Genomic DNA, 21,302 nt, shown 5'->3' with positions numbered 1-21,302 from the left:
TTTATATATAAAACATGCAAGGAAAGATGTATGCAGGTGATAAATATTTAAGTAACTTGTGTGGTGCATAAAATGTTCTGGATTACAATATCATGTTTCTTATTGTCAGCTGGGCCAGAGTAAAACTGCTTTGTTTGGTAATAGCAGTTACATTATTAATGATATATCTTATAAGTTCAGAAATACCAGAATGTGTACCTTATTCTTCTAGATACAGGTGTTTATTTTATATCATTATAGCTGGATATCTTCAATGAGATACACATTTGAGAAAAGAGGAGTGCCAGTGAAGTTGGTACACTTAGTTTAATATTATTCATTTAAAAGGGCTGGAGGTACAGCTGTTTATGTAGGTTAAAGATTTTATGAAAAATACTCAACTGCTATAAAGAAGGTTGAATGTCTTTCAAAATGTCTATAGTTTGTAACAGGAAATGAAATATCTTTCAAAATGACAAGTTTGTAAATGGGTCCATTCTGCATGGAACATTTTCTTTATTAATAAAAACTGTTAGCTATTAATTCTATCACCAAGTAGACGACACAACATGTGATTTGTTTCTGCATTAAAAATGGAGCTCTTAAATTTGGGGAAACTATTTTTAAAAGCTTAGACTAGCTGTTTCATGAAGAGTATGAACAACTTCTAAGCATAAATGAGTTATCCCACTGCTGTGTGTCCCCGATATAATGAATCTAACCAGATAGTTTATACTTGTCTAGTGAATATTATATCCAAAACTTTTATGCAGTCTAGCAGTAATCAATCCGCAGAACCTGGCAGCTGCTCTTTGTAGACAGGATGCATGGAGCCAAGCCAGACTGAAGGTATCTACATAAGAATTAATGGGCTGTTGGTATAGCATCCTATTGTACGAATGCTCTTTCCATTAGTTTTTGTTATTCATAAGCTTGAAGACTAAAGTCACTAGTAATTGTTAATAAAATGTTTAACTTTGCATATACAGCAATGAAAGGTATTATGGAATACAAGTCTTACACAGAGCTCCATGAAACTTAATGTGCATTTGCTAATGCATACTGTAGCAAATGCTACATATTAGGGCCCTTCAGGGACAACATCAGCACGTTCATTGAAGTACAGTATGTGCCACATGGCACTTTGTGAAGAGCATTACTGTTTGTGGAAGCATGCCTCAGAGAGTGATTAATGCGCAACTAATGTGTATGGTTCATTAAACAGACATATCCAAAGCTAAGCATTTTACAGCTGTCATTCAATATGTTTCATTGTCTAACAATAACTGGATTGACACTATAGTTGTTTCTGATAATCCACTCATAATATATGGAATATAATTATTTTCTGTTTTCTCATGCCAGCGTATTGGTGTGTGCCAGAATTCAAAAAAATATTTCATTACGACCTAGTAGAATATTCAGAATATCTAAAAAGTATATTTAAAAATACAGCTAAAAGCATCATCATATCAATCAACTCTGAAATTATTAAAGACTACAATTTTACAAAATTTTTGCTTGGAGAGATAGCTTACTAAGTGTTTTTCAAAATATCAGTTTGAGTGCAAACTTTTTAAAACTTTATGTTCACAGCAAAAATACCATAAGTAACAAATTAAATAGCGCTAGAAAAACTTGCTTTGTGAGCATACTGCCTTTTAGAACTAATAGTGACATACATGGAAAATGTCAGATACATGGCACTGGCTGTTATCCAGGTAACCAGAGATCAGCTAGTGACCTAGATGCTGGAGGAATGGACTGGAAGTACACATACATGAAGAGTCTGATGTCAATGTTGCGCATGGTAGACTCCCATAGGGACGTAATTAGCATTTATTTAAAAATCCACATTGAAGAACAGCATATGATAAAGGAATCTGAGCCGATCATTCATCTAAATGGCTTTCATAGACAGGTCTCAGTGTTCTGGATTCCTTCCCCCTTTCTGGAAGTGACCCGAGTCTTGGAAGGTAAGTCAGAAGTCATGGCCAGGGGAACAGGATGTCCTTGATGATGCAGCAAATGGTTAGAGCCTAGCTGGACAGAAACAGCAGAAAGTTAAAAATAGATTAAAATACAAAATGTAAACCTAGCACAAAGAAACAATGCAAAAATTGAAAGCATCTGCAAAGTGCTTTTTTTCTTTATCTTAATTTCTTTCTTTCTTTATTTTCTTCTGTATCTTAAAAACCTTTGTTTCCTTTCTTTCTGTGCCTACATGGCACCACCAAATAAATCTAATTTATCTGTCTACCCCATTTTTGCTCCTTTTGGCTTTAAAATTCCTATTATTATATTTAAGAATACACTATTTACTTTATGCAGTTTTCTGAAAATATTAAATGTATATAAGTAGCCTCAAGACACATATATCTCTTATTGTACCCCAGACGATCCATGTTCATTTAGCACCACAGGCACTGAAGGATGTGAGTGAGCATTTAACGTTGACAAGCCCATCATTTGAGGAGGGAGACTGCTAGGCTCACTGCAATGAAGCAGTGCCATGAACCTAGTGAGCTTTGTGCTGCCTAAGGTGGTTGAACAAGCACCAACCCAAGCCAGCAACTGCAGAGCATGCAAGGCTGCCACTAGGTGGCAGCAATTGGGGCACACTCCCTGACAACAGTATGATACTGCACCGGCATCCCCAATCTCCTCACTGGCACCGGATGTGGCTCAGGTTGAGCCTGACGGCGGCTAAAGCAGAGCCAGGGAATGTGGAGAGGAGCTGCTGGCAACTGATGGTCAGCTGCATGGAGGGAAAAAAGTTTAAATGTATATATACAAGTGTTGCACACTGGGTGGGTTTATAAGGGAGGAAAGAATTTCTTTTTTTCTGGAATGCTCTACCTTTTTTCCTCACATTTCTATTCCTTAGAGAAAGAGTAACAGATAAAGGCTGATGCATATGTTGCTCTGACTGAAAGATATATCTGAGCTACAGTATCATACAACCAGACTGAAGTTTGAAGGCTTTTCCCCTAGGTGGTTGGCATAAGGTCAGTCAGATATCTTAATGGGGGTAAGAACAAGACAGAATATCTGAAAATGTAGGAGACACTCACAGAGAGTTGCATACTATTTGGGGAGAGAGCAATTCATACATTCTTCATTACTCACTAGTGTACCAGTCAGAAAACAAAACAATATCTCATAAATGGCGACAGTATTCAAGATCACATCACAGTAGTTCAGAAAGTATTTAGGCATTCATAGTTGTTATCCAAGTACACCCATTCTAGTCTGTGGGACTACGAATAAGGTAATTTGAGTAGAGAAGAGTGGCATGGATCACAACCACGTTGCCTTTCCTCAGCATTCCCTGCTCAGAAAAGCACTTAGATAATTAGTTCTGTGTGTGTGTGTGTGTGTGTGTGTGTGTGTGTGTGTGTGTGTGTGTGTGTGTGTGTGTGTGTGTGTGTATGTGTGTGTGCATGCGGGAGAGAGATATGAGTATATATATCTATTTATAGATAAATATATCTATATCTATATATTTATTTATTTATTTATGTATATATACAAATAGACATGTGTACACAGAATGCAAATATATCACCAGCATAAAACAGCCCTCACATCAAGTCAATAGATACAGATTGTATTATTACACCAGTCTGAGTGTGTGTGTGTGTGTGTGTGTGTGTGTGTGTGTGTGTGTGTGTGTGTGTGCTCGCACACGCACTGAGTCACATCTGATATGTTATGCCATGAACCCATGAACAGCCACTGCTATCCACAAAGTAGGAAATGGAGTCAGGTTGCCAGATAATAGACCTTGAGACTATCACACACACACACACACACACACACACACACACACACACACACACACACACACACACACACACACACACACACACACACACACACACACACCCACACACACACACACAGACACACACAAACAATACACAAACATATGCCCAATTTACAATATCAGTCCACCTAATGCATTTGCGATATGTGAGGAAACTGCAGTATCATGGCAAAAGCCACACAAACAGAAGAAATTTACACAGACTATGCAGAGAAGGCGTATCAGGTAGAAACATCTTTATGTGCTTCTCTAAGGCCTGTCTCCTTGCTCTTAATGGGAACTTGAGACATTTCTACAATCCTGCACCCCTCAATGACACTGTAGCAAATACTGCTACATATACATAAAGTTTATACTAACATCTCAATTCTTGCATACAGGTTCATAATCCTAGTCACCAAAAATATATCAAGTTTAGAAACAAACCCCTCTGGTGACATTCAACATTAAATGAAGTATGCAATATTTATTTATTTTATTTTATTTTATTTCACATTTGTGAAATGTGGTTTTGGCTGGTCTAACTGAGCGGTTATTGCCTACTTTCAGTGGATATCCAAGGAGAAATGCTCCAGTAATAGATGTATACATAATAATATAAGAATAAGTACACAGCATGTTAATACAAGAATAAGAACTATCATAGCTCGGACAGTAAACAAAGGATATATACATTCCATGGCTGAAAGGCATTTACCATACAGAAATTGGAAGAAATTGTTTAGTCATATTTGGTAGTTATAAATAGTGCTATAAGGTTATGCAGTAACCAGACAGGAAATTCAGAGGTTAGTTAAATATGATTAAGATACAATATTTATGGGGCAGGAGTAGGATGATCAGGTGGGATCCTGGTATTGGCATATTCAGTTAGTTTGGAAGAATAATTTTAGTTCTTTTTTGAAACTTGTTGTTTGAGTGATGATTCATAAGCTAGAGGGAAGGCTATTCCAGATTTTTGAGATGGAAGATTTATATTGGAGATTTCCTATGTTCAGTTTAGATGTGCATATTTCTAGAAAAAAATTCTCAGAGCTACCGAGGGGGCGTAGGGGGGAATAGAGTGTGAAAAGATTTGAGAGGGAGGGGCAGGAAGTGGGTTTGTTAAGTATATGGTGGGTTAGCTGTAATTGGGACAGTTTTATGTGATGGGAGAATTTGTTTCCGACGAAAAGCCTGTGTTTGTGCTTAAATAAAAGTTTACAAGTTTATAAGTTCTGGATTTACGGATTGAGTGCTTTTGCATTACTGAACAACATGTTGGTTTTGGAGCATATACAGTTTGTTTTTTCCACAGTTTTTTTCTTTTATCGAGTTTGGTATAAGTTGGGAGAAGCCAAACAGGTTTATACTTTGGGCAGTTGATTGGGAATTAAGGGGTTTTCAGTCTATATTCACATCTCCTAGAAGTAAAATTTCATAGGGTAGGTTTTGAGATAGCCAGGAAAGAATATTTTCTAGAATTTGGATATTGTTACCTGTATATTCTCACCAAGAATGATACCTCAGTATAAAGAAAAAATTATCAATTTCAACAATTGGCTAAGCTTCTGGTGTCATTCAAAGGGGATCCAGTGTCTGTCAGCCTGGGATGGCATGCTTAACAAGCTGAGTTGCTTTGCAAGAGACAGCTTGCACCTGTCACCCCTAGGCTTTCAAATACTGGCCAAGGCTCTTGCTGCCCCCATTGTGCCTTTTTTAGGCAAGGCTCAAAAGTCAAACCTACCTTCGTAAACAGCACAATTAACAAAAACCTGAGGGTTATGCTACTCAACACCAAGAGTTTTAATCTCAAAATGCATGCGCTCGAAGCACTCCTCAGTATGGAGAACATCGTCATCTGTGCAGTAACTGAAACCTGGTTCAAGGATCCAGACAGCACCCCAGCACTACTGGGCTACAACTCGTACCACATGTTTCGGCCACAGAACACGGACCGAAACACAAAAAGAGGGGGTGTATCCATTTTCATCAAGGATACCTACACCTCCAGGTTAGTGGCACAGCATTTTACCTCTGAGATAATCCACATGCAACTAACATCTGGCAAATCTGCAATGCAAATTGTGGCCTGCTACAGATCACCCTCCATGACCCAGGACCACCACTCCTCCTTTCTGGAGACACTGGAAAACATGAAGGTCCTACCGAACACCCTGATATTGGGCAATTTCATTTACCCTACCATTAACTGGGAAAACTACTTGAGTACAAACTCCCAGGCCCAGTGCTTCCAGGAATTCATCAACTCAAATGCCCTGGATCAGCTGGTAAACTCCCCTACCAGAGATGAAAACATATTGGACCTGGTCATCACAAACATGGACAACAGGCGTTCCAAACCAGAGGTCAACCCGTCACTGGTTAGATCAGACCATAAACTAATCACTCTGGATGTCCATACCCCACCACCACCCCCAACTAAGGAAACCACAGTAAAAAACTTTCCTAAAGCAAACTTCACCTTACTTAAGACAGAGGCGATAAGTTTCACAGCCCCCACGCTAAAGGATAACACTGCCCAAGATGCAGAAACCTTTACAAATGCACTCTATGAGCACCTCCAAGGATGCATGGATCATGCCGTCCCTAGCAAAACTAAGACTCACTCCTCTAAGAGAAGGAAACCAGTCTGGTGGACCCCTGCCATAAACAGGCTATACAATCGAAGGAGGAAACTAGTTCAGAAAAAAAGCAAATCCCAAGAAGGAAAGACATCCCTGATCAGTATCAGTAAGAAACTAAGGTCCCTCATAAAATCATCCAAGGCTAACTTCGAAAGAAAAATAGCCAAGGATTCAAAAGATAACCACAAAGCCTTCTTTAGCTATGTTAAGAATCTAAGTGGCGACTCACAGATATGCACTGAACTAGTGCAAAATATACAAAATATACTGAACCTACTGATATTGCCAACATCCTGGCAGATAGACTCAGTGCAAACTTCACCCCCAAAATGGCCCACAACAATACCAGAAAAGTGTAGTGTCCCAGACATCACAGACGCACAGGTGAAAATAGCCCTTTCAAAAGCCAAAAACACAGCATCAGTGGGGCCAGATGGTGTCCCAGGTGGCGTCTTGCATGAACTACAGAACAAACTAACTCCCCACCTAAACACACTGTTCAACCTCTGCCTCTCCACGGGCTATGTGCCCATAGAATGGTGTACTTCAATGGTTATTCAACTGCACACAGGAGGGGCCACAACTGACCCTAGTAACTATCTCCCCATAAGCCTGACTAGCCTGGTCTGCAAGGCTATGGAGTGCATCATCATGGAACTCATTAACAAAGACATTGGGAACCTCCAAACACTTGACCCGACCCAGTTCGGCTTTGTTAAGGGCAGATCATGCCTACTAAACCTGGTTGACTTCTTTGAGACAGTTAACAAGGCCATAGATGAGGGAAAGGTGGTTCACACAGCCTATCTTGACCTTGCCAAGGCTTTTGACACCATTCCCCACTTGGGTATTACAGAAAAACTCACCAGCCTGAACATAAACCTCTATGTTATGAGATGGGTTGCCAACTGGCTTGCAGACAGAACTCACACGGTAAGAATAGCGGGCTCCATGTCCAACTCTAAACCAGTCGTAAGCGGTGTCCCACAAGGCTCAGTCCTGGGACCCCTGCTGTTCGGCATATACTTCTCAGAAGTACAGGCAAACACAGGAGGACTATGGCTAACCAAGTTTGCCGATGACTGCAAACTGGGAGCCATAATTGACTCTCCGACTGACATGGACATCCTCCAAAAGGGCCTTACTGAGATGGACACCTGGTGTCAAAGTCATGGCCTCAAGCTAAATGCCAAAAAATGCATAGTCATCCCATTTGGGAAAAGCAAAACACCCACGAATTACCACATAGGTAGCAGCCCCCTTAATACAGAAGAGGTAATAAGAGATCTGAGGACCCAGGTAGATAGTAATCTCTCCTTTGACAATCATATTGCCAAAGTAGTTAGAAATCCTTCTATGTGGCTCATCTAATTACTAATGGGTTTGCATCTAGAAATAAAGAGGCTATAGTGCCCCTCTACTCGTCACTTATCAGACCCATCATAGAGTACAATGCCCCATTTGGGATGTACCTCACAAGACACTTCCAACAGCTGGAGAGACCACAAAAGTACCTCACCAAGAGGATTACTGGCCTCAAACATATGTCCTATGCAGCCTGACTGAAAAAACTCCAGCTGTACTCAGTGGCATATCGCTTACTCAGAGGTGATCTCTGCCTGACTTACAAAGCCATGGCCAACTCAGAATTAATGGACATGCTCCACCTAAAGAAATCCGAGTCACTGCGAGCCACGTGCTCTAGTGAGCTAAACCTCATCACAACAATAAATAGAACATGCTGGAGGGATAGATTCTTGTCACAGAGACTCCCCATGCTTTGGAACAAAATTCCAAGCTACATTAGGCAGAGCCCCTCACTAACACTCTTCAAGAGAAACCTTGACGAGTGGCTGGGTAACAGAAAATACACCCCTGGGATCACTTCATTGGCTCTGCTTGACAGAGGATCAGTTAATTAATCAATGGGGTGGCAAAAGCTGAGACACTCTGGCTAGGCTTATAAATGTCCTTGGGCAGATAGCCTAGTACCTACCTATGAACCTATGGAGGAATGTAAATGGCAGCAATGGCAGGTTTTATGTGGTTGTTTATGTGGTAATTAATATTAGTATTTCTGCTGGGTGAAAATTAGGTAGATCAATGGTAACAGGGGATATGGTAAGGTGTTGAGAGTAAAGAATTGCTACACCCCCACCTTTTTTAGTGGTTCTGTCTGGAAGATTGATGCAATACCAAGGGGGGAGAATTTCAGAGTTGGATATGTGGGGTTTTAGCCAGGTTTCAGAAAGAATAAGTATGTGGGGGAAATACTGGGAGATCTATGCATGCAGGTCAGTAATTTTGTTAGTAAGGCTTTGAATGTTAATTCCCATAATGGATATATGTGTTTGTTAGAGAGGAGGGAGGATGAGGGAGTATTGGTTAGCTGGGTAGGAGGGTTGAGTTGTTTGGATGGGAGTAGGCGTATTGCAGTAGGGCCAGTGTTAGAGTGGATGTCACCAGCTAGTAACAGTACAGTTTGTGGTAAGTTGAGTTTGGGTGGTTAGTGTTTATTTGAAATGTGTGACAATTTGGTCTAAGGTTACAGAGGGGGCTATTTGGAGTACTTTGTAGCGGAAGCAGTGAAAGATGGAGGTATTGCACAAAAAGGAGAGATGTTAGAGAATTAAGTATCAGAGTATGTGTAATCAGGGCAAGAAGAGGTAGATGGTCTGACATGATGTGCATTGAAATGGTATGATGCAAGGAGAGAAATGTAGTGATTATTACATTTGTGAGCATGTTTGAGTGGTTGATGGAGAGGGAAGTTTAGAAGGATGAGAGTAGAATAATGGTGTGTAATGTGGGTGTGTAGGTAAGGGAAAAGAAGGGGAGGGGTTAGTGAGTGTGTAATATGTGTTATGGGTAGGGGAAGTGGTGTGAAAGGTGGGATATAAGAGGTGAGAGTGTAAGTATGCAGTGTGAGTGGTCAATTAGGTGGGAAGAGACAAGATGGTGAAAATAAATGTAGAGTATGTGGAGGTGGTGGGAATTGGGGGTAGGGTAGGTTCATAGGTTCATAGGTAGGTACTAGGCTATTGGCCCTAGGGCCTATACAAGCCTAGCCAAAAAGGTACCCTGGCTTTCACCACCCAAGAAAATTATTTTCCTTTGCCCCTGTCAAGCAGAACCACAGAAGTGATCCCCGGGGTGAATTTCCTATTATCCATCCAATCATCAATTTTTCTTGAAGAGTGCTAATGAGGAGCTCTGTTTGACATAGATAAGTAGTCTGTTCCAGAGTATGAGAAGTCTCTGGGACAGGAATCTATCCCTCCAGCATGTTCTGTTTATTGTGGTGACAAGGTTTAGGTCCCTAGAGCATGTAGCTCAGAGGGATTGGGATTTCTTTAAGTTTGACACAGCTTTGTATGTTAAGCAAAGATCGCCTCTGAGTAGGCGATATGTGACAGAGTAAAGCTGGAGTTTTTTGAGTCGGTCTGCATAAGGCATCTGTTTGAGGCCAGTAATCCTGTTTGTGAGGTATTTCTGCAGCCTTTCCAGTTGTTGTAGATGTCTTGTGAGGTACATACCAAAAGGAGCATTGTACACTATAATGGGTCTAATGAGTGATGAGTAGAGGGGAACAATGACCTCTTTTTTTCTGGATGAGAAACCTTTTGTGATGAGGTGTGCCAAATAGAAGGATTTCCTGACCACTGTGGTGATGTGATTATCAAAGGAGAGACTACTGTCCACCGGTGTCCCAAGGTCTCTTATCACACTTTCGGTGTTAAGTAGACTACCGCCTATGTGGTAGTTCATGGGTACAGAGTTTTTACGAAAGGGGATCACAATGCACTTTTTGGCATTGAGCCTAAGACCATGGCTTTGACACCAGGAATCTGTCTCAGTGAGGCCCTTTTGTAGGATGTCCACATCATTAGGAGTTTTGATTATGGCTCCTAGTTTGCAGTCATCTGCGAATTTAGTTAGCCAATGACCTTCTGTGTTAGCCTGTACTTCAGATAAGTAGATACCAAACAGGAGAGGACCCAGAATTGAACCCTGTGGTACACTACTTGTCACTGGTCTGAAGTCTGATTTGGAGTCTGCTAGTTTCACAGTGTGGGTTCTGTTAGTAAGCCAGTTGGCAACCCATCTTGTGACATAGGGATTTATACCTAGTTTAGTGAGTTTATCTATAATTCTGGAGTGGGGGATAGTGTCGAATGCCTTGGCGAGATCTAGATAGGCTGTGTGAACCACCTTACCCTCAACTATGGCTTTGGTGACTACTTCAAAGAAGTCTATCAGGTTTAGGAGACATGATCTTCCTTTTACAAACCCGAACTGTGTGGGGTCCAGAGTTTGGAGATCTCCAATGTCTTTGTTTATGAGTTCCATGATGATACGTTCCATGGCCTTGCAGACCAGGCTCATCAGGCTAATGGAGCGGTAGTTCCCGGTGTCTGTTGTGGCCCTCCCTCTTTGTGGAGTGGGATAACCATTGCGGTGCACCATTCAATGGGCATAAAGCCTGAGGTGAGGCTTTGATTGAACATGGTACTTAGGTGGGGTGCTGGTTCATTCTGTAGTTTGTGTAGAAGGCAGCCTAGGATGTTGTCAGGTCCCATGGATGCTGTGTTATTGGTTTTGGAGAGTGAGGTTTTTACCTGTGCAGCTGTGATTACAGGAGCTTTGCATTCTTCTGATATAAAGATGGGCCCTTTAGGGGGTGAGAGGGGGGTAAAGTTAGCACTGAACCTATCTGTCAGGATGTTGGCAATATCAGTTGGTTCTGTATATTTAGTGTCATTGTGCTGTAACTCAGAGCAAAACTGAGTGTTGCCATTGAGATTCTTGACATAGCTATAGAATGCTTTGTGGTTGTCTTTAGAATCAGTGGCAATTTTGTTTTCATAACTAGCTTTGGAGGATTTTATGAGGGATCTCAGCTTCTTACTGAGGCTGACCAGGAAGTTCCTCCAATCGTGGGATTTTACTCTTTTTTTCCACAGTTTCTTTCTTCTGTTGTAGAGTTTGTTTATGGCAGAAGACCACCAGATTGTCTTCCTTTTTTTGGAGGATAGCATCTTGGTTCTGTTAGGGATATCATGATCCATGCACTCGTGTAAGTGCTTATAAATTGCATTTGTGTAGGATCCAGCAGTCATACCTCTGTTGTCCATCTGCACTGGTGCCGTGAGGTTTGCCACTTCTGTTTTAAGAAGCGTGAAATTGGCTTTGGAGAAATTTTTTACGGTTGTTTTCCTAATGGGGGATGGGAGTGGGATATGGATGTCTAGGGTGATTAGCTTGTGGTCGGATTTGACCAACAAGGAGCTGACCTCTGGTGTGGAACACCGGTCAACCATGTTGGTGATGACCAGGTCTAGGATATTGTTGCCCCTGGTGGGGGTGTGGAAAAGTTGATCCAAGGCATTGAAATTGATGATTTCCAGAAAACGAGCAAAAGAGTTGGTACACGAGTAGTTTTCCCAGTTAATGGTAGGGTAGTTGAAATCACCCATTATTAAAATGTTGGGTTGTACCTTAATATTTTCCAGTGTATCTAGATAAGAGGAGTGGGAATCCTGGGGCATGGTGGGGGGTCTGTAGCAAGCTACAATCTGGATTGCAGTTTTGCCCAGAGTTAGTTGAACTTGGATAATCTCGGATGCATTTTGGTGAGCAACTTGCTTGGAGGTGTGGATATCCTTAATGAATATGGACACACCTCCACCTTTAGTGTTTCAGTTTGGGTTTGTTGGCCGAAAGGTGTGGTATGAATTATAGCCTGGTAATGCAGGGGCATTCTCTGGAGCTTTGAACCAGGTCTCTGTCACTGCACAGATGTCAATGTTCTCCATTTTAAGGAGTGCCTTGAGTGAGTGCATTTTGAGGTTTAGACTTCTAGCATTGAGTAGTATTACCCTCAGATTTTGCTTGCTTGTACCTGTTACGGTGGTGAATTTGTCATTTGAACCTTGCCTAAAAAAGAGCCTTTGCCAGTATCCGGAATCCCAATGGGGAGCGGAGTGAGCCCAAGTGAAGTGAGGGTGAATGGAGCGGGGCTGAATCTGCAGCAGGAAGTATCTGAGAAAACAATCAGTCAGGCCCTAGGAGCTATACAGATATGTAGCCTGATTACAGTAACAGAGGAAGGCAAAACCTGGAGTTTGTACTGGATCAAAAACAGTGGGCTAGTTCATTAAGAAGGTGAGGGTTTTAGATCAGGAGATGGGACAGGGTAAGCTGCATGACATGGGAGTAAAGTAAGGGGATTTAGTTATTTGGTTTTATTCATTTTATTTGTATTTTAGTTTTGAACCAGACCACTCGGTAACGTACTTGCCCAGATCAGGTTTTGCTAACACAAGCAGTAGAGCATTATGCATGAAAAATGTAGTAGTGAGCAATGCTGGTGCTCAAGAAAGCCACTTACAAGCACAATATCCTGGAATGGTACGAGCTGTTAAACAGCTGCGGCTATTTTTAACAATCCCGGACACTTCCCGATTGCAATACATTTCTCATCCCTTGGAAGTCACGGAAGTGGGACAGCTTGTCCAGAGGGGAGTGAGCTAAAAGGAAAAAGAAAGATACATGGGATTATTAGCTTTTTACGCGTTCGTTGGAATAAAAAGGATTAAGCCCATAGCCTTAAATCCATCCATCCATCAACAACCCTTTTTCCCATCTTTGCACATGGGGTTGTGGTGTCACTTCAACAGTGATAATCTCCTAGAGACAAGGTTCACAATGACAGGTGGCTGGCTCTGATATTAAAAATAAAAATCAGTGTGTTAAAATCAATCTCAAAATCATTAACAAAAAACTCATGAGCAAAATGAAATCCTGCAGAGCTAATTATAAACTAAAAACGGCTACATCAGTAAATGATGACCACAAGACGGTCTTTAAATATGTAAAGAACTGCAGAAATAATAACTTACCCTGCCATACTTTTCACTAATGGCATCACTCACTCAGACCCTGAGGATATAGCTAACATCTGTGAAAGTAGATTTAGCTCATCTTCACCCCTCTGTCTCATCCAAGCTTCCCGATACAAAGTAACCAGTCCATACCTCCCCAGGTAATTACTTCTGATCAGAGACTAAAAGCAATCTTTAAAATCAAAAATACTGAATTTTTTTTTGAAATTTCTATGGTCCAGAAAAAAAACAGGGCTGTTTCCTGGTAATATTTCCTCCTTAAACATTTCAACCACATCATCTACCCAGAATACAAACTAGAAGCCTGCAGAATAGCTGTAGTAGCTAATAACTATAGCATGGTTATCCTTATTAGCACCATTTGCGAGGCTGTGGAACATGTTTTTATTAACTGTTTTGAGACTGATTTTTAGCATACGGAACATGTCATTATGGACCTCATCATCACTGACATAGGGAACCTACATTTCTTAGACAGAAACACAGTTAGCTTTATAAAAGGTACATTACATCTATTAAACCTAGTTGATTTCTTTGAAACAGTCACTAGATGAGGAGAAACTAAATGCACACAGATTAACTCAATTTAGCTAAGGTTACACTATACACCACTTGACATCAAATTGGTCAAACTAAACATAAATTCCTGTATAAGTCACTGGATTGCCAACTGGGTCACTAACTTATAGACAACACTCTGTCAGAGTTAATAGCAGATTATCCACTAAAAGACATGTCAGCAGTGGTGTAAGCCAGGGGTCTGTATTGTAAATCGGGACTACTTCTATTTGACATGTAATTCTCTGACGTGAAATCTAACACTAATGTCCTCTGGATGATGAACTTCATGGATGACTGGAAGCTTATAGCCATCACCAACTCCCCTGAAGAGAAACCAATCTTCCAAGAAAGCTTAATTAGAGAAGCTCATGGTGTCAGGATCACTGTCAAAATTTGAATGCCAAAACAATTTAGCACTATATAGCTTTAGAAAACCTTTTCACACCTATCACATACATGTACCTCCCTCCTGAGTTTGTCATCCCTTGGATGAGATGTTAAACTGAGGCCTCATCTATATGTGTTAATGGCAGGTGCTGTGAGATCTTCTTCATCTACCTGAGCTATTAAAAAGAATAGGGGAAGTTCTCCAGTGCCATGGACAAATTTCTTCTAGTAATATACATATCACCAAAGATCTTCCCTGAAAAGAAGTTACTAGCCTAGTGGGACTAACCTGGTCAGCAAAGAATATTTATATTAAAAACTTTAAATGAAATCCATAGTTCTGCCTTCATTTCAAAATTAAGGAAGAAAATATTATGCATGCTGACAGTTCTGAGCAGTTTTTATGGTAAATGGGGGGAGAAAGGCAAGTAATGGGACACCGGGATTGCTGGGGGGGGGTCTGGTCCATTTCCCTACCTAGGGACTCATTTGACCATGATCTGGCTCTGCTTCTCTGCCTCCCACAAATTCCTTTGGAGGTAACCTATGCCTGACCTACAAAGCTGTAAGTAACCCAATCCTGCTTGATCTAAAACATATTTATAAAACTGGCAGTACCACAAATACAAGATCAAGGGACCTAAATTTATATTGCAAAATTAATAGACTTCCTGTGACAGGTAGCTCTGTCAAGGTATTCCCCACTTCTGCTTCCTGTAAAGCAAAGCACATCCTTCAGTATTGTTACATCTGACGTAGACAAATGAATGGGAAACTGCAAATTTAACCCAGGCCTATACCCTGCCCTTTATGGACAAGAAAGTAACTAGCTGGGTGTACCAATGGGATTGAAGTGCCTAGGCTTATAAACACTTCACTGATCAGTTGCTTACCAAGAACATATGAACTTAAGTAAGAGCCTAGGAAGACCACAAAACAAAACGAAAAGAAGTGTCATAGAGCACCAAATATGCCAACTATGCCAATAAATAAAAAGTAGCACTCCAGAGGCAAAAGGACCACCATTATTTTATTTTTTTTAATATTTTAAAAATTACTAAAATATTTTAAAATATTTTAAATTATGCAAGCTCTTTTTAATAAGTCATTTTTAGGTTTTCATTTATGTATGGATGGAACAAGGTGTTTTAAGCTAGATAGGGGGCATTTTACATAGGTTTTATATTTTACACTTATAGTTAACAACATAGAAGGTGTTTTAATATATATTAAGATGTGAAGTTGAAACCATTCCTCCAGCTTTCATCTTGCACTTGAAGTGTTATTATGTATTAGGTCACTAGAGGGCAGCAGTATGTTTTTTCAAATGAATATAGACATATTTAGTCCGTATTTTCAGTCCTTTATTTTATATAAGAAAAAGTTTAAAATATTTTAGTAATTTTTGATAAGTTATTTTATGTAGTTTTATATATATATATATATATATATATATATATATGTTTTTAAATTCTGAGTATTTTGGTATTTACATAGATAATTTTAAGTAAGAGTTTATTACTTTACTGACAATTAAGTATTAATTTAATGAAAAGATTATTTAAATGCTTAGGGTGCTTAGTGTGGAGGCAGTTGTCTGAAGAAGTCTCAGCACATTGAAATGAAAAATGCAGTGAATCAGTTAAGCGTTTAAAGAGATTTTGCTGTTTTCTTCTGTTTATTTTCTGTGAATAAAGTTTAGAGTTTTAATTTTATCTGTGGCCGTCCTTTTGCCTCTGGAGTGTTACTTTTTATTTATTGGTAAGAGCCTAGGAAGAAACAACTTTCCATTTCCTCATACCACTTTGGTCTTTAGGCCTCACTATCTTTTTTTCACATGAAATACTTATACACTTGACAATCCCTCATTCTCCTCCTCCTCTCACCTACAGCACTCACGGTTTCCAAATGAAACTTTTTTCTTTTTTTCTCCTTTTTCACGTCACATTTTTCCCATTTATCCTTCCTGCTTTTTCTCTGTTCTTACCTAACCCCTTTTTTTACTACTGTCAGCCTACCAATCTGCATTTCAGCTTTTTTCAGTAGTTTATATACTGTAATGAATACTCCTATTTTTCCAACTCATATTTTATACTCTGCATGGGTGGTCATGATGGTGCAGTGGTTAGCATTGCCTCCTCACAGTAAAAGGTTTTCCAGTTAGATTCTTGGCTGATGTGTCTTCTGTGCAGTGTCTGCATGCCCCCCTTCTGTCGTTTGGGTTTCCTCTGGGTGCTTTGGTTTCCTCCCACATTCCAAAGACATGCAGTAGGTGGACTAGACACTCCAAACTGCTCATAGGAGAGAGTATGTGTGCGAGTGTGTGGTATGAATGAACTACCATGGCAGGGCTAGCCACCTGGTGGTGCAAACCTTGGCTTAAGATGATTTTCACTGCTGAAGTGACACCCCGACCCCATGTGTAAACTGGGAAAAGGGGTTGAGGGTGGATGGATATTTTTTCTTGTAAATTAGTATAATTATAGCTCCATTATTTCAGTATTATAAAATATTACAAAAGTACTTCATATTGCACTGTTGTTTTAAAATGTATTATACGTTATATAATACACGTCTTTATGCTACACTTTGTATGGTTACCTTTCATAACTCTGTACTGTTTTGAGGCCCATTTGGACTAACCTGATAAACACATGCCTATATATATATATATATATATATATATATATATATATATATACAAAGGTGACATCAGTTTAATGACTAGAATAGTAGTGATGGGGGCCAGTAGATGTTGCAGATGGTAATCTATAGGTAAACATTTATGGTTACATGAGCTCTCATGTTGTTAGATGAAAACTCAACAGTTTTTGATATGTTTGCAATGACTGAGCTGGTGAGCACACGAGGTGCTCTGAGAAGGAGACAGCCTCCCCCTAGTACTATTACCTAGGCAGCCTATATGATTTGATGTTTATGATGGAAAATGAACCTCTGCACTTGGTGACTCTTGTTTAAGCCATGTTCACAGTGCAAGGGTATGAAGATTGTTCTGCAATACTCATGTATGAATGTCACCCAGAGTGCTGTTAATATCGCCCACAATTACTAATCTGAACTGGAGGAATGATAGACTAGATAAGTGTAATTCAGTGCTTTTAACTGATAAGGATAAATGACTCAGGCTGATTTCAGTATGCTCTGTTAAAAGGAAAAGCATCCAGAGGAGGTAAGAAGTAATGTTTCCCTTTAGTATTTATCACAATGGAATATAAGAAAAAATTTATATATTTTATGTGGAGACAGAAGAAGGATGTGAGGGAATATATTGAAGGATATGGGATATAATTGTCAGGTCAGGGAAAGTTTTGTGACTGTGTTCTGTACATTGGCAATTTATTGAAAGAATACAGTGGTATGGTCACTGATTGGGTTAAAGAGCTACAATGAGCTGCTGGCAATCGGAATAAAACTTGGAAGACTGAATCCGTTAAATGCAACTATTTCTGTAAACAAATGAGGCTAAGAGTTTCCAAAGTATGTTTTAAGTAGGATACGGCATGGTTTAAGTATGAGTCACCTGGTTTTATAAATCTATTACTGGTGGTACGGCAAAGAGTTTACTAATGGGAGTGGGAGGTGTGATATACTGCTGTATGAGAAAAAGGCACAGAGACATTCTTGAATATAATTGTTGTCCTATCACTGAGATGAACTGTGTAGAACCAACATAACTTTCTACCTGCAAAAAAAAGACAAAAAAAAATAACCATTCATTCAAAAGAATCTAAGCAGAATTAATTTCCCAGATATTTACCGATATATATATATATATATATATATATATATATATATATATATATATATAAATCTGTTGAAGTTAATCTAAAGTTCAGAAGATCAACACTAAAAACATCAACCGCAAAAGGTTGAAAGGAAAGATCGACACCCTAACATGCAAGCTCCAAGTTACAACCTCAGACCATGCAAAAGAAATCTATTTTTTGCAGAGGGCAAATCCCCTTCCATCCTCCACACCCCATGGTAATTAGATATCCTGTCTCCAAGATTGCATAATTCTGGGAAAGGAGCATATTCTCCAGGTCCGAAAAATGTTGATATCATACACCTGTCAACCATCTAGTTTGTTGACCAAAATGTGTCAACAAAACCGATGTCAGTGTTTGGGAGATCTGATCAATAAAAACACTGATATATACATATATATATATATATATATATATATATATATATATATATATATATATAGATATATATATATATATATATAGTGAATGTGTGTGTAACTCAATACAATTATAATTATATAGTGGTCCTAGTATTTAATAACTAACTAGGTGCAAAACAAGGACAAGGAGCACATAATAACGTTCTTCACATTCTCAAAATGTATTTTGTAAGCATATCTCCAGTAAACCTACTAAAGCAGTGAACAATAGATAGCATATAGTAATTCAGCACATATTGTACACAGTTTGCATTCATTTTCACGCACATAAAAAGTAGTAGGCTCACAATTTATTACTATTAGATTCATCAGTTTTGTTAGAGAAAAAGCAACCTGTAGCAAGTATACTTTGATCTGGGATGATTATTTCTGATAATACAATTTCAAAGTTTTGCTTTTGACTAATAATAACAAGGACTGTTAGGAGAGGTAAATATGTTCAGATCATAACTTTAGGAATTGTGAGTATTAAACTAAGCAAAGTACTGCAACAGTTGTGGGAAACAAACTACAAAACCCAGAAAGCAATGTTTAGCAACAGTTCTACTTTAAGAGACTAATTCCCTCAGTATATCATAATGCATGATTGGTTGGGTGAGCCAGTAAATGCGCAACACCTGGGGTGACAAAGTTGGGGGAATGGAAAAGGAGCATAGAGACGCTGAGTAAGTAAATGGACATGCACTAGGAACAGCATCATTCTGCAAAAAGAGGACACAGATAAAACAGTCTTTAAGGCACTGGCTCCTAGGCAATCAAACAGGGGAATAACATATATTAATAAATAGGTTTGCAGAATCAATCATCTCCATTCAACACTCAGTGATCTAAAGGAGTCAATTAATATATAGAAAGAGCTCAGTAAAAAACAAAAGTGCAAATTCTGGCATGAAATCTATGTTATGTTGCTGGCATCTTTAAGTATAGTTAAAATTTCCTTTACTCACACTAATCACAGCACAGCTTTTAAAAAGCCACAGTTAGCAAGCAAAAAAATAAATAAATACAAGTGAAAAACAAAACTCACATGAGTAACAACAGCATCAACAGTTACAAGAACATTTTGGGGGAAGGGATTCATAAAGGTTACCACGAGGAGGGAATTCAGAGACATCCCTACCACGGTGCTTTTGCACGAAGATTTTGTAGCACCTTGGTGAGCTGTCTCCATGGCCGTGTTACATGCTAATGAGGCAGTCTGGAGGAGATGCAATGCTAACTAGTCATATGCTCTTTCTCCCCCAGAACTATCTAGAAAGCATCTACATGCTGGGTGAATTATATAATTGCTCAGCCATGTAGATTAGTACAACTGCTCCCTGGTCTTTGCAGTGTGTGTGTGTGTGTGTGTGTGTGTGTGTGTGTGTGTGTGTGTGTGTGTGTGTGTGTGTGTGTGTGTGTGTGTGTGTGAGTGCCTACAAGTCCTGCATGTGTGAGTGTATGTGAGGGCCTGCATGTGTGAGTGTGTGCATGAATGCATGTCTGCCTGGGAGGTAGATGTAGGGATGCAGTAAAGGGGTTTTGTTTGGTGTGTGTGTGTGTGTGTGTGTGTGTGTGTGTGTGTGTGTGTGTGTATATATATATATATATATATATATTTTTATATATATATATATATATAATATATATATATATGTGTGTGTGTATTTGTATATATATATATATATATATATATATGCACACACACACACACACACACACACACACACACACACACACACAAATGAATGAATGATTGAGTGGGTAAGTTAATTCTATCGGGTGGGGAGGGGTCCAGTTCATGTCTTTGTATGTTTGTGTGTGTGTGGGTGGGTGGATAGTTGGGTGAATTGGGGTGGCTGTCATACTTCCACACACCCCTAGATTAATGAGTAGAGCCTGCAACACATGGGTGGGGGAATCACTAGCCACCACTGATAACTTCTAATATTTATGCCTGAGCAGCACTTAAAACAGAGACTGGAGGTGGGAGGAGCCACTGTCCTCCAGGAATAACTCCTGAAATTCTTGCCTGAGTGGCACTTACACAGAACAAGCATCGGAGTAAGAAAAAAACACTAGACACTAGGAATGCTACTTCTGTGCCTTAATGACACTTAAATAGCACAGGAATGGGGTATCCAAACACCAGGGATAATACTTTTATGCCTGGACTGCACTTTAAGAGTTTGGGGATCGTAAAAACACTAGACAAACAGGGTTAATTCATATTTCCGTGCCTTAAAGACACTAATACAGTATAGAGTTACTCATTATGGAGTACCTTAAAGATACATAAGTGAAGCACAAGGTCCGAGGAGCAACCAGACACCAGGGAAAATTAGACCGCCTTCAAAGGACTAAGCAGAAGTCAAACCCTGTACCCACCCACCTCACACAGAGGATATTAATTCTGCACTTTCTTTACAGTATTAAGTATTGTGGACATTATGCAATGCCTGTAACATGCTGTGCTATATGAGGGAGAGAGACAGGAAATCATAGACATACCTCTCATCTTCATAAGCAGTTTTTGTCCAAGCATACATTTATAAATGTCTGGCATTATGGACTGGCTATCATTCATTCATTCATTCATTAATTTATTTATTTATTCATTTGTTCATTTATTTATTTGTTATTTTATTTATCAGCCAATTAATTTTCTGGGCAGGGGAAAACGCAATACTATGGACAGTCTTACAACAGGGACAGGTATGTGGCATGAGGTGTGTGTAAAGGTGTGTTTTACTGTGTGCTTGTGTATGCAAGAGAGTGACTAATAGGGGGTGCCTGAACTTACATGTGCAGCCATGATGAGGAAT

Source organism: Protopterus annectens, chromosome 7.part0 (genome assembly GCF_019279795.1).
Source record: "Protopterus annectens isolate FY-2018-M chromosome 7.part0, PAN1.0, whole genome shotgun sequence".
Taxonomy (NCBI): Eukaryota; Metazoa; Chordata; order Ceratodontiformes; family Protopteridae; genus Protopterus; species Protopterus annectens.
This window is presented reverse-complemented; position numbering follows the sequence as displayed.